The following is a 26,299-nucleotide window of genomic DNA, read 5'->3' as shown; positions in this document are numbered from 1 at the left end:
GATTGGACTTCTAAATCATTGATTAAATTAATACAACATTTGTATGAATACAATTAATCAAAAACTAACTATTACATTAGAAAAAGGTCAAACCAGTTCTAAACAGGTCAACCGGGTCTTGAAACAACACGAACTGGAACTCCAACAACCGAATCGCCCTTGAACTGCTTGAACCAATTGAATCGGACCCGAACCAGCTCCAAACCAAACCGAATCGCGTGTGAATCGGTGCTGAAATGCGCTTCTTCTTCGTCTCAGAGCATTGCAAAGTCATGCCCTAGCATCGGAGAAGAACTCTGTCCGCCACATCGTAGCGTCGCGACACTACTGTACAATCGCCTACTATATAGATTCGTTCTTCTTTGAATGCACACTCAATTTGAGCCTCGTTTTTCCAGAACGTTGTCGAGAACATCATGATTGACTCGAGACATAAAAATTATAGACTCGATAGAATTTAAAGCCCAAAACAATAATCCCTTACAAATCAAATTTGTAAAAAAAAAAGCTGTAAATCTAAAAGCCTAATCTCGAAACATCCAAAATTGCAAACCATATTCATAAAACATTCATCAACATGAAATTTACAGAACATAACCCACCATAATTTATATAATTAAATTCTGGAATTAAAAAATAGGGGGGAATTGAAAAGATCACTTTGATACCAATTAAAGGGAAACCACCGAAGGTTCTGTAGTGGAAGCGGGGATCGGACCCAAAATCCAAAAATTACAAAATTAAAATTTTACAGAAACAAACAACCATTATGCATTTAAATTCTAAAATTACAGCATGCTGAAGGAAGAGAAAGATGGTAAGAAAAGATTTTCCTTTGAAGAACACCTCTTCACATAATTTACTCGATCCACAATCTCGAATGCTTCGGTCTGGATCTTAATCTCCAAGTTGAAACACCACCACTTGAGAACCCTCTGTATTCTCTTAGGTTTGAGAATTCATGTAAGAGCTATGGGCTTCGGTCTGGATCTTAATCTCCAAGTTGAAACACCACCACTTGAGAACCCTCTGTATTCTCTTAGGTTTGAGAATTCATGTAAGAGCTATGGGCTTTGCTTGAATTCTTGGAAGAGGGAAAAAGGATGAAAGGAAGTAGAAGAAACCTTTTCTCATAGATAACTCTTCTCTGACCCCAAAGAGATTAGGGAAGATGATCAGGATCAAATCGTTCAAAAACTCATTCCCACACTGCACAACTTGTTCAAAGAAATTAGGGGAAGGGAGTTGTAACTATCTCCCTTTATTTAAATTAAAAATAAATATAATTTAATTTAATTAAAATTAATATATATATATATAGTAACTACCTTATTATATCAAATATAACACATAACCTATTGTTTCATTTTTTCTCAACTATGCATGACATTTAATATAAATTATATTTATACTAAAATTTAATTATATGAATCTCATCCATATATTTAATATTCGAATCATATTAAAAAATTTAATTCATCTCAACTATTTATGGTATGTAACATAAATCATATTTATATTAAATTGAATTATATGAATCTCATTCATATAATTAGTATTTGAATCATATTCAAATTCCTCTCAAAATACATTATATTATATTTTATCTAATACATTGTATTAATTATACCATATATAATTAATTTAATTAATTATATCATATATAATTAATTTGAACAATTCAAATTAATCAAAAATTGATTCTCAATTGAATCCGTGTTGAGCTACAGAGGGGCGTATGGACCTGTAGATTGAAGCTCCAAGGTACTTGGATAATTAATTAAACTCTTTAATTAAATTACCCAACATCCATTAACTGTCAGTCACTCCAATAAACACCGACAGTTGCACTCTTCGCACTATATATATATATATATTTTTGTGTCTATTGGATATGACCAGTCAACAGTGCGATGATTCTTCATAAATTGCACGTAAGTACAGCTGGGCCAAAATTACCGTTTTGCCCCTATAGTTATGTCTAATTCCTTAAGTACTACTGATTCCTCTAATGAACAATAAGTCATAGTCCAACTATGACCAAGTCCTTCTCGAGCCAAGAGAGGGTGTGCCCACATTGTTCAAGCCCCATAATCAGCTCTTAAAAGAGCGATTTATCTACTTACCCTGATATCAAGGAATGAGTGAATTTCGTCTTGTGTAGCTGTGTTCCTAGCTTCCCAATCAGACAAAACCCCAAATGAAGGAACTCTTATCAAAGGGTACCTATGAGCGGAAGCAAGATCGTTCCAAATTCATTGTGACAGAAAAACAAGCATTCACAAACATACACAGTAGTTATGCATTTAAGAATAAATTACGACATGCTTTCAACAAAAAAAAAATACAAAAGACAGAGAGACTCACCTTTGAAGAACTTTTCTTCTCTTTATCTCTTGCTCTCGTCAAGAACAACACCTCTCACTGTCGTTGCAACGCCACAACAATCTTCTAAAAATCTCGATGTTGTTCACCACCGAACGGTCTTCTACACGAACAAGTAATAAAGAGGACACCACCACTCAGTGACCTTGGTATTCTTGGACTGATAATCCAAGAGGAGTGGGCTCTGTTGGATTTGGTATAGGGAAGGAGGAAACACGATCGTATTCAATGACCAAGCAAGTGAGAGAGGTTTGGAGTCTATCGTATAGACGGGTGCTTAATCATTTAGGTAATCGGATCTATTCGTTTAGACGACCGTTTAGGTAATCTCGCTCTCACACGCGATCGTTTAGTAAAAGCTATACGATCATTTAGGTAGACTGCACGTATACACAATCATTTAGGAAAACTTGAGCTGTCATGTAGGCTCTGGTTAGCTAAACGATACACAAGGTACAATTTTAGAAGCGATTATCCAATCTTCACAAAATGAAAACAATTTTTATTTTATCCTTTCAATTATGAAAAACTGAACGCAACCTCCCACTTTCACGCACGGTTATGGGGAAAACCACCAACAATTATCTCATAATTGTTATAATTATAAATAAATATAATAACTAACTTATCATATTATATTTATAACCTATAGTTTTAATATCACATCATATGCAACATTTAAATCATAGCCCTTTTCTCCTCCACTAGATATAAATCATATTTATATCCTTTTCCTCCACTTAATGTATCTCATACATCATGCCAACTATATCATATATAATTGACCAGTTTAATCATATCATATATAATCAATCTCCCTCTTGTCAATTGAACACTTCAAACTGACCCAAAAACTTATTCTCAACTTGAATTAATTAAGCTACCAAGGGGACATTATGGACCTGTAACTTGAAGCTCCAACGGCACGTGAATAGCTGACTAAACTCTTTAGCCATGAGATCCATCATCCGTTAACTACTGGGCACTCTACTAAAGACCAACAGCTGCACTTTTCTCATCACAGATATATTTCTGTGTCCATCGGATATAACCAGTCAACAGTACGATAACCCTTTACAGATGCTCGTAAGCACAACTGGGCCAATTTACTATTTTGCCCTTGTAGTTACATCTAATTTCTTAAGTACCACTGGTCCCTCTAATGAACAATATCCCATAGTCCTACTATGAGTGGAAACCTCTCAGGCCATAAGAAGGTGTGTGGCGCCACATCGTTCAAGCCCCATAATCAGCTCTTAAAGGAGCAATCTATCTACTTACCTCTGTTTTGGGGAAGGAGTGAATTTCATCTTGTGCAGCTAAGTTCCCAGCTCCCAAATCAGACGAATCACCAAAGTGGTAGGTTTGAGTAGCAATGTGGCCACTCGCACCCATGCAAATCAAAGGACCGCCCTCAAAGGCAGGAGTTCCGAACTCATTCAGGATTAAGGTCATGTTTCCTATGGTCATCCTAGGGAAGTGAAGTCTTTGTATTAAACGACGTTATATAACGAGACTATAACACTTCGTGGTCCGGTCTTATACAAACTCTTTCGTATAGGACGCCTTCGCTTGCATGTCTTCACATGAATGATCAGGATCAGATCATCTGTAGCATGCCACAACACTTGTAACAATCTACAAATTGGGCCGCATTTGTAGTGTCACTAGGATAAGGTTTCCCTCTTATATCCATATGCTACAGACCATTTTAGTTATCACTTAAGGCATGATCCACCTGTATGTCTCCACATACATGCTTAAGTTACAACGACAACCAGGGATCTTAGTTTATTGGTTTGTGGTAAAGCAAATAAAACATCTCATGTTTCATAGACAACAGGGAAGAAAATATCATATATTATTACATCACAAGCGTTTGTTCAATACAGTGTTTATAAACTACAAAACCCAACGAGAGTTTAGGGCATCAACCCCAACACCAAAATGGTAGACATATTGAGTTGGCAATCTGACCACTCTCACCATACAAATCAAAGAACTACCTTCATGAGCCGGAGTTCACAACTTACTCAGGATTCAGGTCATGTCACTGATGGTCATCTTGGTGAAATGTATGTCTTTATTATTAATGGTGTTATATAATGAGACAAACCATTTCGTGGTTCTTTCTTATACAAACTCTTTGTATAGCATACTCCCGCTCACATGTCTCTACATGAATGATTAGGATCAGATCAATTGTATAACTTTACAATACTTGTAACATCTACAAAGCGGGTTGTATCTGTAGTGTGACTAGGATAAGGTACCCAGCCTTATACATCTACTACGGACCATTTAGGTAATTATTTAAATAAGATCCACTCTTATCTCTCTACATCCTTGTTTAAATTACATAAAATTACCTATGATCTTAGTTCATTGGATTGAGTGTATGCTCATAAAATAACAATAATTTTATTAATAACAATTTGTTTATATAGTGTTTACAAACTACGAGAACACAAGAGAGATTTATGACACCAATCCCAACAAAACAAGGAATAATTATTTTTTAAATAATTTGAATTTTTCAAATTATTTAAGGGAAATAAAAGTATTAATTATATTAATGTGATTAATATGCAATATAATGTATATTGATATATTATAATATATAGTTAATTATAAATTAGAGCTATATAATATGTGAGAGATAATTATTTGAATAAGATTCGAATATTATTTATATGAATAAGATTTCTATAAATATTATAGGTTAAACTTAATATGAATAAGATTCATATTAAACAATATATTAAAGAAGATTTTTGCATCTTATTATGGTTAAAATTTATATATAGTAGATTAATTAAGTTTGATAATTAATCATAACGTATATTATATTATATGATAATATAATATCATTTGATAACTCCTCATTACAGGTGAGTTATTTCTTTACATGGGTTGGGAGTTAGAATAACTCCCTCCTTCTTTCTATTGAATATGTATTGTAAATGTAGGGTAGAGCAAAACAGTTTAACACAACATAAAAACTCAAAAGAAAATCTCTTTTAAAAAATCATTCTCTTAATCTCTCTAAATTCTTACCTTCCTTCTCCCAAAAAACTCTAAAGGAGCCTACACATTGTCTTCCTTACTGGAGAATAGCAAGGTCACTGCATGGTGGTGTTCTGTATTTTGGGTTAGTGTTTTGGAAGTGTTCCTATGTTTGTGATTGTTCGGGGAGATCAAGCAGTGGAGAAGAGTTTTATGAAGAAAGATTTCCGCAAGGCTAAGTACTTCCTCTTCTCTTCCCCTCTGTTGAAAAGCATGTTTATAGGTTTTGATTGTTTATCCTATGTAAATTTTTACATTTGCTTCTCTATTATTTTGTGTTTTCAAAATTGATCATCACTTACGCGACATTTACATGATTCTACGAGAAATTCAATTCCTTCAATTGTGGTCTCGGGATGAATGGTGGAGGTGGTGATGGTTTGAGTGGTGCAGGTGGTCTTCGACTCGATGGTGGTGGGGTGTTTTTCGCCTCAGTGGAGGGATCTGACTCTTGTTTCTCATGGGGATAGACATGATCATCACGATCATCATGGTCATGTCCATTAGAACTATCGTGCACAAATCTGACAGATGATGTTGTTGTACCCTACACAATGGTATAATAACACTACTAAGAATTCCAAACAAAAAAGAAAACAAATTACAAAGCAAAAGACTAAAATAATAAGACATATCTGACACAACGTACGCAACAAATCAGTGATGGTTTGTAACTACACCTTGACATCCAACAAGTTGGACTGCATCTCGTGCAAAGTAGTCTCCACCTTAAATAATCTCTTGTCAAGTATTTGACTGTAGTCTCTACCCTGAGCCCTTGCTTTCTTTGCTAGTGGCTCCGTAGTGGCGGCCTCGAGCTTGTGTGTTTCAAACGTCTCAAACCCATAAGAATCATCGTTCTTCCCATGAGACTGGAACACGAACTCATCACTGCCCTCAATATTCTGATCCCATATTCTCTCCAAAATTACGATTATACTGCCCATCCACATCCATATTTTTCTCATTGTTTGACACGTAGATGACACGTTCGTCAACTCTGGTGTCCCTAAACTGTCTCTCCACATCAATCATCGTAAGTGTGTAAGGACGATCATCATAGTTGTTAAGCCAATATTAAGTTGAGCTAAATTGTTATTGTATATTAAAAAAATAATTACATCACATGTTCGATACCCAGTAGACATCACACTGTAATAGCTTCTTAGGCAATAAGTAGGTGCATGCCCACCTTAAAAATCTAGGGATTGCATTCTTGATATGCCAGACTACAACTTTACTGGCTATCATCAATATCATCTCATAAGCCTAAAACTAAAATAATTATCGGCTTATTTATACAAATTTTAAAAGTAGATTAAAAGACATAAATACTGTTGGATTTAGTGTCCTGAATCTTGTGAGAGCCATGACGTAGTGGAAGGGATATAACTCAACCTACATGGTATTTAGGTTTAACAAAAACTCAAGCCGTCATACCAAATGATGACATTGAGGAGCCATTGACCTACAAGCAAACAATGGTTGATGTGGACGAAGATAAATGGGTTAAAACCATGAATCTATAAATGAAATCTATGTACTTCAATTTTGTCTGAGATCTTGTAGATCATGGGGTAAAACCTATAAGTTACAAGTGGATCTATAAGAGAAAGAGAGTTATAGATGGTAAGGTACAGACCTTTAAGGCTAGACTAGCGACAAAGGGTTATACCTAGGTTGAGGGAGTGGACTATGAAGAAGTTTTCTCACATGTTTCCATGCTTAAGTGTAACAACCCAAAATTCAGGGAAATTTTATTTTCTTTTCTTGAATTATATTGTGAAGTTGAGTCAAATTGAGTTAATGTGTTTAAATAATTCAATTTTAAATTAGTGTGACCTCCACTTTCTTTCTTCTCTACGTTTTGAAGCCTTAGTCGTTGGCCACTGCTATTCACATTCTGTTGTCGTTCGCGCTGCTAGTTCCATCCGTTGCTGAAAGCATCTAAAAGTCCTTTTATTACCTTCAAATTTAGAGCTATTATTGCTATTTTTTGTTTGGTTTGATATGGTTTATTGAGTGATTTCAGGAAGCCAAGCATCAGGAGCAGTTGTGCGAAAATGAGCAAAAACCCAGGGCAAAACTCCAATTTTAAGCAATTATGGGTCGATTAATTAAGGGTTGACTATGGAATTAGGAAGAAATCAAGGACCCAAGATCAAGAAAAGAGGTAAGTTTGGAAAGAAATTCGGAGGAGCTAGCGTTGGCCGAGCATTGTGATGTGTGGAAAATGGAGTAAATAAATATGTGTTCATTGTTCGTTCTCCATGCGTCGCTGGCCATGCGTTGGACTAAGGGATATGCAATATGCGTCTAAGAATCTATGCGATGACCGTTCATTCCTGCCACAAGTTTTTTTGCTCTCTGGCCAAGTATCATGAGATCACAAGTTTCTCGGGGTGATCCGAGGTCGAACTCAGGGACTTATAGTTTAATGTTATGAAGGAATGTGTTGTGGCGAAGAATAAAAGAATATTGAAGTTTAAGGGCTATGCGTTACTCCTACTCCTAACTAAACAGATTAAGCAATGGAAGTATGATTATGGGAGTTAGAGACAGAGCAACTGTTAACGCGTGATAAGATGTTTGGGAAAATAAAAAAATGGTGGAGGGGATGACTTCACTGTAACATTAAGCTCGATCGCAAGGGTAACCCCAGCCAGCATAAGTTATGGGATTATGCTATACACAATTGACTAAGACGCATGCATTGCATATGTGTTAGTGTTGATAGGACTTATGTCTAAATCTCTATTCTTGCTCACGTGCTCCCACACATAAGCAAGGTGGCCGCATACCACCGTATCTACTTCTAGATGCATGCGATGTAACCGCATATTATAATATCCTATCTATAGGGTGCATGTGCTGTGTAATAGCAAATAAGAACTTATTCCTAAGCCTATATTCTTGCTTATGTGATCCAATCTGACTCTCCCAAGCCTAGATTTGGTTTTTAGACTACTCTCTCAAGTATGCCCAAATGATGAATGATGCACTCATAAGACAAGGTAATCACATAAAGCATGGTTGACATAAGATTATTTCTATCCCTAGGAACACTATTACTTTGCTTAGTGAGTTCAACTACTTACCCTCTCGGGTAGTTAGTCACTGCTGATTCTGCTTATAGACAAGCATTACGACCGCTCATAGACAAGCATTGCTACAACCTCACACTAAGTAAAGAGGTTCTCACAACACTCGCGCAACCCTCTCGGTGGTTTACTACATGTTTCATATGTCTATGCCGCATGATTAAGTATGCGATACTCTAGCAATTTTACTTACTCGTTGCAATGATAGTAAAGGATGATAAGAAGAGGTAAATGAAGATGGAATCGAAGGAAATACAGAGACGCATTGATCACAAAATGTTAATGTCTTAAGCCACAATGTAATACAATGTAGAGATAGAAGAGAGATGGAGAGCCAGATATCTTTCTCTTGTTACATGAATCCAATTTGCATCTTTTCCTCTAGCTACTAAGATGTTTCAGTTCGCCAAGCAATGTCTTGCTTCCATCAGATGTTTGTCAAGGCTACCGGTGGTGCCATGAATGGGTGATGGAGTAGTCTCTCTCGAGATCTATCTCCGGGGAAGCTCCCGTCATCACTCGGAATGGTTGGAGGACTGAAGAACTCTCAAAGAATGTCTTCTCACACTTTCGTCTGTGATCACAAGGATCTGCCCTAAGGCATAAGCTCGGATCATTTCAAGTTGGGCTCTAAGACTTCTATTTATAGAGCTCGATCGCTGACAGCATTAATGGCCCTTCTCTAAATTTCTACTGCTAACGATGTGATGGACCTGCTGTGAATCTCTGCTAATAACGGTGTGGTATGTGAAATGTTAGCATCATCTTTTGATACCCCCAAGGTATCGTTCATGCTTGATTCCCGAAGTACCAACGTATTCTACCACCCTTGCGTTCATCCCTCTATTATGGTTATTACGTTGTAGCCACAACCTTTATGCGATGGACGGATGCGGTTAATGGCCACAACATCCATGCATCGAATGTATGCGATCGCCTCTGCGATTGTGAGATTCACCGCATACAATCGATTCCTACGATAGCTACAAAAATACATTTGGACACAAAATAACGCAGAATAATAGGTTAGCAGAGATTTTCAAAGCCGATCGATGCAAGCTCATTTTTCTCATGAATTCTTAGTATAATCATTGCATATTCTACATATCAGCCCTCATAATTCTAAATAAAAGGCCTATAATAACATGCATTTTTGCCTGTCATCACATTGCAACGCTGCTTCTTGATGCTGTAGACCCGAGAGCAATTTGGAATAGGGGCAGTGTTGCAATGCCATGACTTCTACACACAGTTGGCATGACGCCAGCATTGCAATGCTGTGAGCATAATATAAATAATAGTGTTGCACCGCTAGGAGGAAAGGAGAAAAAGGCAGAGTTGATTTTGATTTTAGTTCGTACAAGAGTCGAATTATAGCAGTTCTAATCGTTTTTGGTGGAAGACTCGAGATTTCGGTTAAAAGTTGATCCAAGATCGTCTTTGGGTTGTTTGTGACAGGAAGATTGATCGTGAATGTATTGTTTTGTTGAAGAATAACACGAGATTCATGGCAAGAGTCAAAGAGATTCTGATTGGGATTCAGACCTATTGAAGAGAGAACATTCTTCTACATTAATCTACTTTTTGCTTTAATGACTAATTGTGTGTGGAATATTGTTATCGACATCATTTATGTCTAAATTCTATTATTCTATGGTGTTTGTGGATTCTAGGGAATGTTACTTTGAATATTGAATTTACAGTTGATTGAATTTGCCTGGATTTTTAAATTATTTTTGTTTAATGCTTTTGATTAACTGGCCATTAATTGAATGAACCTAACTTAATTAGATGTCTCGAGAGAGAGTTTAAGTCGTTGGACCCAATAATTTAGATTGTTATTCAAAATTGCATGAGAATGAATTTAGAATAATAAGGGGTGCGATTGAAGGATCTTAAAGCTGTAACTATTCAAGCGATATAAGAGATTCAGGTCGATGGGTAATTATTATGAGGGTTTGAGCTCAAGAGAGAATTTCTGATTTTATAACTTCTAGCCTCAATCTATCAATTTTAATCAATTGCATGTCATATTCATTGTATTCCCTAAATGAAACAACACCCTGGAATCTTTTTGCTCTGAATTTATTCTTGTGTGTGTGATTGAGTTTTCATTAGTCATAATTATAGATAAAATTTATCTTTTGGGTTGCCTGGATAAAATTAACAAAGAATTGTGATAGCTAAGTTTAGGAAAATTTCACTTGTCCTTGAGGACGATACCCTATTTGGGATTTATTGCTTCGATTGCGTACGCTTAAACACTGTATCAAGTTTTTGGCGTAGTTGTCGAGGACTGGCACGAAATTTTTTTCCCAAACTTAATATCAATAAGACTGAGTTGATCTTAATTTGGGCGTTTTTGTTGTTTTTTTTTGTTTGTAGTGGTTGGAGAATCCTTTTATGCAAAAAAGTCAACAGGTTGAACTTGTTCCGTTTGATCCTGAACTTGAACGAACTTTGAGTAATGCAAGAAGGTACCAGAGAGTTGATTTTGACGCCATGGGAGATCTAGAGGGAGTTATGAGAACCATCAGAAACTATTTTCAACCAGTTATTCCCATAACCTAGACAGACATAGCTGAAGCTCCAATCAATGCCAATAATTTTGAGCTAAAACCTGGCCTAATTCAGATGACATGAGATCTCGCATTTAGAAGAACTCCACATGAAGATCCACATAAACATATCCGCTTTTTCCTGGAAATTAGCGGGACGGTAAAAATAAATGGAGTCTCTTTTGATGTCATTAGACTGAGATTGTTTCCTTTTTCTGTGCAGGATAAGGTTAAAGACTGGCTAGAGTCACTTGCAACTGGAAGCATAACCACATGGGATGAGTTGGCCCAAGCTTTTCTGAATAAATTTTCCCTCCTACAAAGACGAACAGATTGAGAACAGAAATTGACACATTTAGACAGAGAGAGGACGAGTAGTTATTCGAATCAGGGGAACGCTATAAGGAGTTGCTGCAGAAGTGTCCCCATCATGGGTATCCTGACTGGTTACAGATCCAGTTGTTCCACAATGGGTTGACCAGTACAATGAAATCCATTTTGGATGCTGCTGCAAGGGGTTCAATCTTTGCAAAAAATGCTGATGCTACCAGCACATTATTGGAAGGTATGGCTGCCACGAGTTACAATTGGCCCTCAGAACGGTCTCAATCTAGAGTGGCTAGTGTCTATAAACTCGATGAGGTAAACGCTTTAAAGGTGCGGATGGTCACTTTAACTAACGCCATTAATCTCTTATCTACAGGTACCCAACCATCGATTACATTGATGGCGATTTGTAATGCACTCACTTCATGGGACGTACCTAACTCTTAGCAGGAAAATTATTTGCGCCAAACTAATCACTTTCAAGGAGCCCATCAAGGAGTAATTCAAGGAGTTAAAATTATGTTACTTTCAAAAATGGGTGATGTTTCTATATCATCCAATTCAAGGAGTAATTCTGGACCTTCTACTGTTGTATTGAATAAAATTCCTTATCCTCAGCGTTTTCAAAAAGAAAGTAAATGATCAGTTTTTGGATATCTTTAAGAAACTTCACATTAACATTCCTTTTGTAGATGCATTGGAACAAATGCCAAACTATGTGAAGTTCATGAAGAAGATGTTATCTTCAATGAAGAAATTTGAAAAGTACGACACGGTGAGCTTGAACGAGGAATGTAGTGCCATATTACAGAAGAATCTACCATAAAAAATTGAAGGATCCTGGGAGTTTCACGATTCCTTGCACTATAGGGAATTTGATGGTAAATAAAGCCTTATGTGACTTAGTAGCCTCAATTAATCTGATGCCTTTATCTTTGTACATGAAACTGGACATAAGAGAGGTGTAGCCGACAACGATATTGTTGCAATTGGCAGATGTTCCCCTACTTACCACCGTGGTGTAGTAGAGGATATTCTGGTTAAGGTCGGCGATTTTATATTCCCGACGGATTTTGTGGTCTTAGACATGGAAGAATATGTTGAAATTTATATTATCCTTGGACGACCATTCCTAGCCACTAGTAGAGCATTGATTGATGTTTACGATGGCAAGCTTACACTTCGGGTATATGATGAAAAGTGAAGTTCAACATTTTTCCTTCTTTCAAGCCTAATGAACCTGTAAGCTTGTGCCAAGAGATCAAGGACATAAATGGTAGAATGTAACGACCCGACCCCCTAGGACTTAAGTTAGGCCGTTACTAAAATATATGCATGCATGGAACTTAAAACGACACTCTTTTACGATGAAATAATGCTAAATAGATAAGGGGAGTTCAAAAGTCCTTTATTAAATGTAAATATTAAAAACAATAATAGGGTACCCATAAATCATAAAGGTTAATAAATAAGTATGAAAAACAATTCTTAATAATAAGTTTCAAACATCAAAACTGAAAATTTAGCAAAAACATGAAAGAAATCTAAGTCTTATGAGCGAAAGTATAAAAATTGGTCCCAGTGGCTCGATCACGGATTCCGCTTGTCATTTATCAGCGCATCCCTACTCTTAACTGAAACAAAAACATGAGAAAGAATGAGTAAATACTCAATAAGTAACCCCACTACTGGGGTCAGGCTGGGCATCTATGTCCTCTAGATACCCACCTCTGGTGAAACATATAAACTGCTCTAGTCCTCATGGGACACATACGCACATGAAACAAGAAGGAGACTGAGTCCTATCCTATTGTAGTTAAGTATGCCCACTACCTCTGATGAATCCTGAAGGAGACACAAACTAGTGAATCCCGAAGGAAACACTAATTGGTGAATCCCGAAGGAGACACAAATTGGTGAATCCTGAAGGAAACACAAACTGGTGAATCCCGAAGGAAACACAAACTGGTGAATCCCGAAGGAAACACAAACTGGTGAATCTCGAAGGAAACATAAAATGGTGAATCCCGAAGGAAACACAAACTGGTGAATCCCAAAGGAAACACAAAATCTAATGGGCATCTAACTAATCAGTAAGGACATTTGCACAATCTCAACATCATAATCATCACTGTACGAATCTATGACATACATACATACCTTAACATCATGGCTCTACAACATACATGTATACCTCAACATCATGGTTCTACAACATACATGTATATCTCAACATCATCAGATCAAATACAATCATATGGAAGCACATACCATCTCATACTAGCATTCAAGTGTCTATGTGCATAAATAAATAATTCAGATCTAGTACCAGAACAAACTTTGATCATATTATATTATCAGTCTATCATGTTAACATTCTGCCATATCGTACATTTATCATGCTAGCATATATCTAATGTTTGGCTCGTGGGCAGTTCCAGTTGTAAGATTACTTACCTTGATATTAGGTCGAACCAAAAAGCAATTGAATCTTTGTGAAATTCTTGAATCCTTAATCAAGCCTAAATATAAACCAAGCTTTAAAATTAATAGTTAAGGCCAAATTCCAAACACCCAAATATTACAAAATATTTCCAGATAACCTTATCTAAGGTGTGGTCCAATTCGAATTCAACTTCCAAACCTCCAATTTTAAGCCCAAATAATTAGCAAACAAACTCTTCTTCATCTTGAATGAAATTCTTGAATCAACCCCTTAATCATAATTTGAAATTAGGCTTACATGATTAAAGCTTGAATCAAATACATACTTCACTACCAATGTCTCAAATAAATTATCCATATATAGCTTCGTCAAAAAAACCACTTCCAAATGACTTTACCAAAATTTCTTAACAACCAAAATTAATCCACAAGAGGGTACTCAAAGCATAAAACTTACCAAAACTCGCTAAAGCAAACTCCAACTTCACTGAACAACACCTCAATACCTTCATAAACTTGAATCCAAAGTTGAAACACAATGGGTATCAACCAATTGATGCCAAAAGTAAATGAGTATTCAAGAATCAACCGAAAACAAACCCAAATGGCAGAAATCTTACCCAAATCGATAGATCCAGTGACGGAAATAGTGAACGACGCTTGAGCAGTGGTGGACGGAGGTCATGAAGAAGAAACTGACGCGGCGGCTTTGGGCGGCGTCGGACGGGCTCACGAACATGAGGAAGAAAAGGGGGTGGGGTTTGACTTTTTATAAAAAACAATAATAATAAAAAAAAAAAAAAGGAAATAAATATAATTACATTTAATTTCTTTCTGTTTTATACTATTAAATCCCTTTCCGTTTCAAAATGAAATTAATTCCTGCCATTAATTTCACTCCAACAATTAAATTCCTGCACTTACACTTGAAGTCTAAAATTCCAAAAATGCCCTCCAACTAATAACAATTACTGAAATTCCAAATAATAAGTTACTGAAATTACATTATTACTAAAAAATGTGTGGGGTGTTACATAGAAATCCCGAATAATCTCGTGGTAAAGAAAAAGACAAGGAAAAGGTAAGTTGTCTTGGACAAACTCCCGAGAAAGGTACAGTAATTTTCTAGATTATATTCGTAAGGGAGATATTGAAATTGTAGATGAAGAGAGAGAAGATTATGCTTTTTCTGATAACTGTTCTTCGACTAATTTTTTTATGTGAATGCCAGTGTGGGAGAAGGTTATATATTTCAGATGTTGCTGTGCACAGAATGATGAAACCACCCTGAAAGTTATCTGAATTGGAGACCTGGTCTAGCTAAAGACGTTAAATTAAGTGCTTCTTGGGAGGCAACCCAAGTGTTCTAGTTTTATTTCAGTTGTTATTCGATTAGTCTGTTTGTTTTTAAGATAGAGAGCCACCTTATGATTGTTTTGTTTTCATCTTTAGGTTGGAGATGATGCTCAAATGTTTTCAAGCACCAGTTTGCCATCCAGTTTCGTGGATCCTCACTCATTGCCCAGGCTTGTATCACTCATCTGTTGTGTGATTGTTCTAGATGTTATGCATTGGGGACAATGCATCCTTCTAAGTTTGGGGTGGGGGGTGCATACTTTGTGCTTGAATCTTGTGTTGTTATGCATGATGTTTTGAGTTGAATGTTTTATACGTGTTATTGGAGAAAATTTGAGGAAATTTTGAAAATTGTTGAAAAAGAGTTTATTTTGGGTTAGGAAGAATGCTGAAACTGATTGAAGTATGTTCTTTGGTTGCTTCCATTTACTATGATAGTTGATGAGTCACTTATGATGTATGCTATACTTTAAAGTAGAATTTGGATAACATACTCCTTTTTCGAGTGTTCTTTGTTTGGAATCTCTCTTTGCTCTGTATCTTGAGCACAAACCACTTTAATTTAGAACCTCTAACTGAAGAAAGCTTTAATTTAAGTCAATTTGGTTGTCACCTCGAAAGGCCCCACTGGTTAGAAAGTGTCTTGCATGATGGTTTGTAATGTTAGACTAAGAAAAAGGAAAAGAATATTATTATTGCCCTAAAAATAAATAAATAAGTAGAGTGTACACTCATGTGTTTGGAATAAATATCTTTCTCTTAATTAAACTTGTAATGTGTATGCACAGATGGGGGTAAAAAGAGCTGCCTTTGTTGTGATCAGTTAGGACACCTGGGAATTGACTAGGTATGATTCCCTGTACTGAATGTGTGAATGTTAGTGCCCCTAGGTAAAATGATGCCAGTTGGGATCCCATTAAAATGAGTATTGTAGGAATCTTAGTGGACATATTACTTCCCCAAGTGTGGTGATGCCTACTGATTGGTGCTTAAGCTAGATTAGGGGAAAAACTGATGAAGCTTAATTAAACTTAAGTCATGTGTTGAGTTTTGAATTAAAGAAGGAATCACACACACAGAGAGAGGATAAAAAGTTTTGGCTTTAGAAACTCTCAATGATTAGGATGCGTATGAATTTTTCTATGGATGAGTGTTGTGTATTTTAAGAAGCTAATGAAACAAGAATAAAAGAATGCATGCCTGGAAACTTTTCATTTTAGTATTCATAATTTCTCCTACTTTGTGTTTCTTTCTTTTCTTTGCTCGGGACTAGCAAAGTTTTTAGTTGGGGTGGTGAAAAGCATCTAAAAAGTGCTTTTATTACCTTCAAATTTAGAGCTACTGCTGTTAGTTTTTGTTTGGTTTGGTATGGTTTATTGCGTGATTTCAGGAAGCCAAGCATCATAAGCAAAAATGAGCAAAAACCCGGGGCAAAACTCCAATTTTGAGCAATTACGGGTTGACTATGGAATTAGGAAGAAATCAAGGACACAAGATCAAGAAAAGAGGCAAGTTTGGAAATCAATTCGGAGGAGCCAGTGTTGGCCGAGCGTTGCAATGCTGCTTGACGCTGCATACCTAAGAGCAATTTAGAGCAGGGCAGCGTTGCAATGCTACGACTTCTACACGTGGTTCGCATGATGCCAGTGTTAGAAAGCTGGTTTGCAGCATTGCAATGCCGCGAGCATAATATAAATTACAGTGTTACACCACTAGGAGGAAAGAAGAAAGATGCAGAGCCGATTTTGAGCGATTTTAGTCCGTACAAGAGCCAAATTACAGCAGTTCTGATCGTTTTGGTGGAAGACTCGAGATTTCGGTTAAGAGTTGATCTAAGATCATCTTTGGGCTATTCGTGACGGGATGATTGATTGTGAGTGTGTTGTTTTGTTGAAGAACAACACGAGATTCGTGGTGAGAGTCAAGAAGATCGTGATTGGGATTCAAACATATTGAAAGGAGATCATTCTTCTATGTTAATTTACTTTTTGCTTTAATGATTAATTATGTGTGGAATATTGTTATCGGCATCATGTGTGGCTAAACTCTATTATTCTAGGGTGTTTGTGGATTCTAGGGAATGTTACTTTGAATATTGAATTGACAGTTGATTGAATTGGTATGGATTTCTAAATTATTTTTGTTTAATGCTTTTGATTAACTGGCCATTAATTGAATGAACCTAAGTTAATTGGATGTCTCGAGAGAGAGTTTAATTCACTGGACCCAATAATTTAGATTGTTATTCGAAATTGCATGAGAATGAATTTAGAATAATAAGGGTGTGATTGAAGGATTTTAATGTTGTAACTATTCAAGTGATAGAATTGATTCGGGTCGATGGGTAGTTATTAGGAGGGTTTGAACTCGAGAGAGGATTTCCTGATTTTAGAACTTCTAGCCTCAATCTATCAATTTCAATCAATTGCATGTCATATTCATTGTATTCCCTAAATGAAACAACATCCTGGAATCTGTTTGCTCTGAGATTGTTCTTGTGTGTGTGATTGAGTTTTCATTAGTCATAGTACAGATAAAATTCATCCTTTGGGTTGCTTGAATAAAATAAACAAAGAATAGTGATAGTTAAGTTTAGGAAAATTTCGCTCACCCCGGTCCTTGAGAACGATACCCTATTTGGGATTTATTACTTCGATTCCGTATGCTTGCGCACCACATCAGTCGCACCATTAGTCGCGTGAAGCTCCTGTCGCCGTTCATCATTGTCCAGCTGTGTGGAGTCCTCGTTCTAAAATGTCATTGTTCGTACACTTAAATCCACCGTACAAGCATCTTCTAGTCGACGTCCGTCACCGTTATGCACTGTGGACCACCGTCGCTCGCCGGATTTCTGTTTTGGGTATGTTTATTAGTGATTAGTGGGTTTTGCTTGGAGTTCATAAATACGCATTGATTCTTGGTACAAATGCATTGATACCCATAATATGTTAATGTTAGATCCGGATTCTTTAGGATAATAGTGTGTTGTCCAGTAAGTTCGGGTGGCATTCGATAAGGTTTCAGGTAAGTTTTTGATGTTCCATGGCCATTAAGGGTGCAGTAAATTGATATTATAATGCTTGATGGTGTTCTATGTGCAAGTTGGGTTGCTTAATTGAGGTTTCAAAGGGGTTTTGCATTAATCCACACCTTCGGTAAATTTTTCAGACGTATGTTGGTTAGCTATGTGATTGAACTAGGCATTGATGTTGAAATTAAATTTAGTTAATGTTTTAGAGGCCAATTCAAGAATTTTACTCAAGATAAAGAAAAGTTTGGACTGCCAATTTTCTGGGGCTTAATGTCAAGGTAAATGATTTACTACCGGTTTACCCTCGAACCCCAGGTTGATGTTAAGATTGTGAATACTCTGAAAGCATGTTCTATTGTGATGGTATGCTTTGCCATGATTGACTGATGTATGGACTGTTGCACTTGTTCTGGAAACTCATGAGTTATGTTACTATGATTATTATAATATGTTATAGTTTGATATGAGTTTGGACATTGTATCTTGCATGTTCGACTGATGGTGACTATTATTAACACTCCTATCGGAGTGTGTACATCCATTGTGTATGTTTTGGCGTCCTTATGGGATCACCACCTATGCTTATGATATTAGGACTCTTCGAAATCACTTCCTATGAAAGCTGCCTTCGGGTTCGCCCCTTATGCCTATGCCTATGCCTATATTTGGGATGCACACCCTTGTCACGGTAGGAAGGCTAACACACCCAGTGGGCCCAGTAGTGGGTCATTTAGAGAATTCCTTGTGGATGTTCATGTTATGTTATTCTCCATCTAATTCTGTATACTCAATTTTAATATTTTTTGTAATACTTTACAATAATTGTAACAATTACAAAGTGGATCGTATCCATAGTGTCACCAAAATAAGGCACCCAACCTTATCTATTTACTACAGACCATTTAGGTTATTCCTTAAATATGATCCACTCGTATGTCAACCATATACATGTTTAAGTTACATAAAATAACCTTGGATCTTAGTTTATTTGATTCAGTTAATGGACAAACAAAATAACGTTTATTTTATTAACAATTTATTTATATAAGTTTACAAACTACGAGAACAAAGAGATTTAGGATACTAATCCCAACAATCTCCCACTTGTTCTAAAGCTAATGGAGTGTACAATCTAAATAAAGTACACAATACAATAAACTAAGAAATACACTTACCAGTAGCATCTTCCACTTTCCCTAGACAATGTATCGTATATCCCGTAGACTTAGACTTTCTAAATGACCCTTAAACACTTTAGCCGTGAGAGCTTTTGTAAACGGATCAGCAACGTTGTACTCTAAAGTTATCTTCGTGACTATTATGTCACCTCATTGCACAATCTCCCAGATCATGTGATATTTCCTTTCAAGATCTTTGCTTCTTTTATGACTCCTTTGTCCCTTTGAATTTCCCACAGCGTAACTATTATCAAAATAAAGTGTAATGGAAAAGATATGTTTGGAACGACTTCCAAATCAGTAAAGAACTTCCCCAGCCAAACAACTTTCTTAGCAGCTACGTATTTAACTTCCATAATTGGGTCTGTGATGCATCCTTGCTTGATGTTTCGCCACTATATAGCTCTTTTGTTAAGAGTGAACACTGATCCTGATGTGGATTGTCTAGAATCCTTATCAATCTAAAAATTCAAGTTTGTGTATCCTGTAAGGATTAAATCCTTAGATCCATACACAAGCATATAGTCTCTCGTTCTCTGTAGATACTTGAGGATTGTTTTTACTATTGTCCAGTGACTTAATCCTGGATTGGATTGATATCTACTCACTACCCCTAGTGCATAGCAAATGTTCAAGTCTAGTACATAACATTACATACATAAGCCTACCAACAGTCAATTCATAGAGAATGCGTCTCATTTCCTCAACCTCTTGAGGAGTCTTATGAAACTATTTTTTAGACAATACAATTCCATATCTAAAAGGTACTAAACCCCTCTTGGAATTGTGCATCGAATATCCGACAAGCATCTCGTCTATATACGATGTCTGAGATAAGACAATCATTTTATTCTTACGTTCCCTAATGATCTGGATTCCTAGAACAAACTATGCCTCACTTAAATCTTTCATTTGAAGTTGGGCAGCTAGCCATTTATTTACATTTACATGGTTCCCAATGAGTAGGATATCATTCACACCACACTAGGAAAGCTACTGAACTGTTGATGATTTTCTTGTAAACACGAGGTTGATCAACATTCTGGTCAAAGCCATAAGACTTGATCGTCGTATCAAATCTTATATTCTAAGATCAAAATGCTTGTTTCAATCCATATATGGACCGATTAAGCTTGCAAAACTTTTGCTCTTGACCTATTTCAATGAATCCCTCTGGTTGATTCATGTAGATGGTCTCTTCATTACCATTCAAAAAGACTATCTTGACGTCCATTTTTCATATCTCATAGTCATAATATGTGGCAATGGACAAGAGAATTTGAATAGACTTTAGCATGATAACAGGTGAGAAAGTTTCTTCATAGTCCACTCCCTCAATCTGGGTATAACCCTTTGCCACCAGTCGAGTCTTAAAGCTCTGTACATTTCCATCTACAGCCCTTTTTCTTTTGTAAATCAATTTGCAACTTATAAGTTTAACCCCATCAAGTTGATCTACAAGTTCCCAGACATAATTGAAGTACATAAACTTCATTTCTAAATTCATGGCTTTAATCCATTCATCTGTGTCAACATCTTCCATTACTTGCTTGTAAGACAATGGATCTTCAACCTCATCATCAGATATGATGTCTTGGGCTTCTGTTAAACCCACGTAGCGAATAGGTAGGTTTATAACTCGCCCGCTACGTCAATGCAATCTCAACTCTTGAGATGAATGCGATTGACTAAATGAACTAACATCAACAACTCTTGTTGATGTACTTGCCTCTTCAACAACCCTTGTTGAACTCTTAGTAGTTTCATGGTTTGTGGTCCCTCATGTGGTATTCTTCCAAAAAGGTAGCATTTGTCGATACAAACACTTTATTCTCTTTTGGATCAAAGAAGTACTCACCTCTCATTTTCTTGGGGTAGCCCACAAATAGCCATACTCTTGAAAGAATTTCAACTTTTTTGGATTTGTCATTAGCATATGTGTCGGGCATTCTCAAATCCTAAAGTGGTGTAAACTACCTTTACATCTCTCCAAAGCTCAAAAGGTGTTTCAAAAACACTCTTTGATGGAATGTTGTTCAAAATATAAAATGTAGTCTCCACTACTTACCCCAAAACAGGTCTGGAAGTCGAGCATAGCTCATCATAGACCGACTCATGTCCAACAAGTTTTTATTTCTCCTTTCTGATACACCATTTTGTTGAGGTGTACTAGGGGCTAAGAGTTGGGATGTTATTCCATGTTCTATCATTTAGTCCTGGAATCTTAGGTCCATATACTCTCCACCACGATCAGATCGAAGTGTTTTTATCTTTTTGCCTAACAAGTTTTCAACTTCAGTCTTATACTCCTTGGACTTTTCAAGAACTTCAGACTTATGTTGTATTAGATAAAGATATCCATACCTTGAATAATCATCTGTGAAAGAGATGAAATATTCATACCCTCCTATTGCTTTTACAGGATCTGAATGTATAAACTACAACGACTCTTTGGCTCTATAACCTTTTCCAGTAAAAGATTGTTTTGTCATTTTGACTTCAAGGCATGATTCACATACAGATAAAAAGTTTTCTTTTAAACCATTTAGAAGTCCACTTTTAACCAATCTCTCAATCCTATTGAGATGAATGAGAACTAACCTTAGATGCCAAAGGTGAGCATTTTCTTTAGGAGAAATTCTTTATTTTTTTAGTAGTTGTTGCGGTTCTGAACATTTCAATATTTAGAACAACCTTTGTAACTAAAGGCCTTATTCTATTGAAGCAAAGTCGATCTCAAATCCGTTCTTGAAAATAAACAATTTATTTTTCAAAAAATAAAATAGAGTACTTTTGATCAACCAAACAAGAAATGAAAATTAAATTTCCTCTTAATATTAGGAACAACATATATATCATCTAATAACATATATTGTTTCTTGTTCAAAACTAACTTAAGTCTGCCTACTACAGCAACAACTGCATTGACCTCTCCAGTACCAACTCGAAGGGTCATCTCTCCAACTTCCAACTGCCTCTTGGAACTAATTCCTTGAAAGGAAGAACATTTGTGGTTAGTGGTCTCTAAATCAATTATTCAGGCAGAATCATCATTCTCCACTAAAACGTTTCTAAGATAGGGTAAATCAGATTTACTATCGTTGGATTTCTTCCTCTTATGGAGAAAATTGTAATCAGCTTCAAACCTCTTACCATAAACTCCAAATTTTATCTCAGAGGTCGAACCACTTTGATAAACTTCACTACAGTTGGCAATATTTGCCTCCCCTATTTGTCCCTTGACATTAAATAAGGATTGAAGTTCATTTAGGGAACTGACATTATTGGTTTCATAAAAAACAACCACATTCTGCTTGAACTGAAAGGATTGTTGCCCAAACAATTCTTCCAATGATTGCATGATCCGAAGTATAGTGACTATGCTCTCGTATCTTTTGGCTAAGACATCAAATATGCTCACTAAAATGTAAATTCAGACCTTATCATTAGCCTTTGTCTACCTTTCATATGCATCACAAAGATTTTGTGTTGCATCAGGGGCTGCGACTAGAGGACATTCCTTAGTCAAGATGAAATTTAGGTCGTCAACTAAGAAAATAGTTTCAAGTAAAATTTTCATGTTGTATAATTATCTTTCGTCAACTTTATAGAGGCTAATATTGAAAGAATTTACTTGACATATTGCTGAAATAAAACAAATTGATCCTCATTAGATTTTAGCATAACTCTTATAAATTTAATCAAGTTAGCAAAATTTTAATGAACCCTTTTACATCTAATTATTCAATGATGTTTCTGTGATTTAGGACAAAAGCCACCGAATGGTGGTCAGGGATCTTCACTGTTGAGACACTCAACCAATTATTCACCAAAATAACTCTTGTTCCTATAATAATTAGTCACCATTATAATAATTAATCATCATTGATTTGGTCAAGAAATCATTAACTTGCTTAATAATTTCCGATAAGTGTGACCCTCTATTTTAGATCCTAGAGTTCTACCTTAATGAGCCAACCGAAGGAAAAAATTGATTGGGGCAAAAACTAAAGTGATCCTATCTTTTTCTTGAGTTCGTCATGATATTGACCTAATGCACAAACTATCTGAAGGGTCACACTCCCAGGACGCCTGAAGACCGTGCAAAAAGATCTCACGATGCAAACCAATGAAGGAGACCGTAGGACATGTTGACACACATCCTTCTCCTACTTACTATGAATATTTTCTCCATTCACCTTGATATTGACCTATGCCAAACAAACCATTTGAAGGGGGATGCTCCCAGGGCGCCTCCAGGCCGAGCATGAGTCTCACGGTGTGAACTTTAAGGGAGAACATGAGTTTGAAAAAAACGATATATCATATACATTTCTTTCCTTCCACTAAGTATTTTAAAACCTAGGGTTTATTACTTAGATAAGTGCGACTAATAAATTTATCTAAGTCTATTGTTAAATTGGCCCAATCTAAATAACAATATATGATTACAATTTATTAGGCTCTTTAATAAACTTAATTATGTATTGCATGTTTATAAAATATTTGTCTAATTCACCTTTCAATTCGGTTCCTAGGTAAGGGTGTTCCATTTCCATCAGCTTAAATACTCGAACCTTAGACAGAACCTTCTTTAGACAAAGGTTCCTTATAGATAATTATTTTATAGTTCAAATTAATCTCATTAAAAGAAAAATAAAAGATTGATCTATTTCCAATCATACTAGAAACATCTTTAACAGAAGTCCAGGTAAATTAATTTTAAACTATTTAAAATTAATTAAGAGATATATTTGCATACAATTTTTTATTATAGATTTTAATTTAATTCATTAAACTTGTAAAAATGATAAGTTAATGAAATATTGAAATCTATAACATGTATTCTAATGACGTTATAAATATAAATCTTATATTTACTAAAATAATGGCATGCTCAATGCATAATTCATTTTCATTAAGCAATATAACAATTATATTATTATTAATGAAAATAATACTCATGCTATCATATAATATAATAATTATATTCTAGTATGATGCATGAGCATGCTTAATTAAATAGCTACCATATAATATAACAGTTAACACTTATATTAAATATGATGTATGGAACATGTTTATCCTAAGGTGAGATTTTAATCTATATAGAGTACAATATGCAACATATATTGTCTAACCATACATCAAATGCGTAAGTTAGATAAATAGCAAAAATAAATTGAATTTTAGCACCCCTTAGGCAAAAGAAAGAAAAGATAAAATACAAAAACTAAAGAAAAACTCCTACGTAACTCTCATCGATGCAACCTCGTAGTCACGTCCAACGTAACACACAACAAATTTAGCGCATCAACGCTTGATCGCTCGACTCAATGCACACAATTGTCTAATGCTGCTTGCATGATCACCCAATGATGTCTGCACAATCGCTCAACGTAACGTACGTGATCGTCCAGTTTTGCTTGTATGATCACCTACCGCAATTTGCACGATCGCTCAACGCAACGTACGCGATCGTCCAATACTATTTTCACAAAGCTTAACGTGACATGCACGATCGCCCAATGTTGTCTATGTGATCACCCACAAATAAGGCGATTGATCACCTAGAAACTTCTACGAAATGATGTTCTATTTTTCTCTATTTTTGTGAATTCTGTCTCTATTTTCTAGGAACCTTCACAACAAGCACTTTACCATGAATGACCTGGACTTACAGACTCGATTAGTGAATTAAAAAAAAAAACCTAAAATAATGAGCCCTTACATGATCAAATCACGCAAAAACAATAATCTATGATGCCAAACTCGAAATTATCTATTTTGCAAACCATATTCATAATGTAGAATTCACCCACATTTTCTCCAATTTTCATTTCAAATTTGAAAATTGAATTGCACAACCTATCTTTGATATCAATTGAGGAATCGAATTCATCGCGAAAACATGTGAGTGCCACACATTTTTCAAATTTGAAAACATAAAATATAGAGAATTGAACAGAATAAATATGTTAAGCCTACTACTGAAAAAGAAGAAAATAGATTGAGAAGAACCCACCCTTGAAGACTCCTCTTCACAGTAATTCCTCTCCAAGCCACGAACAAGATCTCTCCCCGAAATCTACGTATAACAATTCTCCCTTTGAACAAGAACGAACTTCCTTCGACATAACCACTCGGAGCCTTTGCTATTCTCAGAATAAGAGAAGAAGACGTGTGGGCTCTTTTAGTGTTCTTGGGTGTAGGGAAATTCAGAGATAATTGAGAAAGATTTAGAGAATTCCTTGTGGATTTCACATTTTATTCTTCTCCGTTTAATTTTGTATAGTCAATAGTGATACATGTGAAGAATGGTGGGGGGGGGGGGGGGGGGGGGGTTGTTTAACCTATAATATTTATATGAATCATATTTATATATTATAAAGTTTATAAATCATATTGATAATTAACTATAATGTATCAATATACATTATATTAATTTGAATCTTATTCAAATATTTATCTCTCTTATTAATTATAAATCATATTCATAATTAACTATAATGTATCAATATACACTTATTTTATATTAATTATATTAATATAAATTTTTCCTTTTATAATTTGAACAATTCAAAATATTCCAAAAACAACTATCTCTTGTTTTATCCTTAGTGAGCTAGTTGTTGAGGTTGATGCCCTAAAGTCTCGTGTCCTGTAGAATGTAAACAGTTTGTACGAACGCTTGTGTTGTATAATATATGATATTTACTTCACATCTTGTTTTTCTGCTCAATTGCATGTTTTATTTACTTTACCATAAACCAATAAAGTTAAAATCTCTAGTTATCTGTATGTAACTCAAGCATGTATGCAGTGACATACAAATGAATCATGTCTTAAGTG

This window comes from Benincasa hispida, chromosome 2 (genome assembly GCF_027475165.1).
Source record: "Benincasa hispida cultivar pf3 chromosome 2, pf3_genome.v1.1, whole genome shotgun sequence".
NCBI lineage: Eukaryota > Viridiplantae > Streptophyta > Magnoliopsida > Cucurbitales > Cucurbitaceae > Benincasa > Benincasa hispida.
This window is presented reverse-complemented; position numbering follows the sequence as displayed.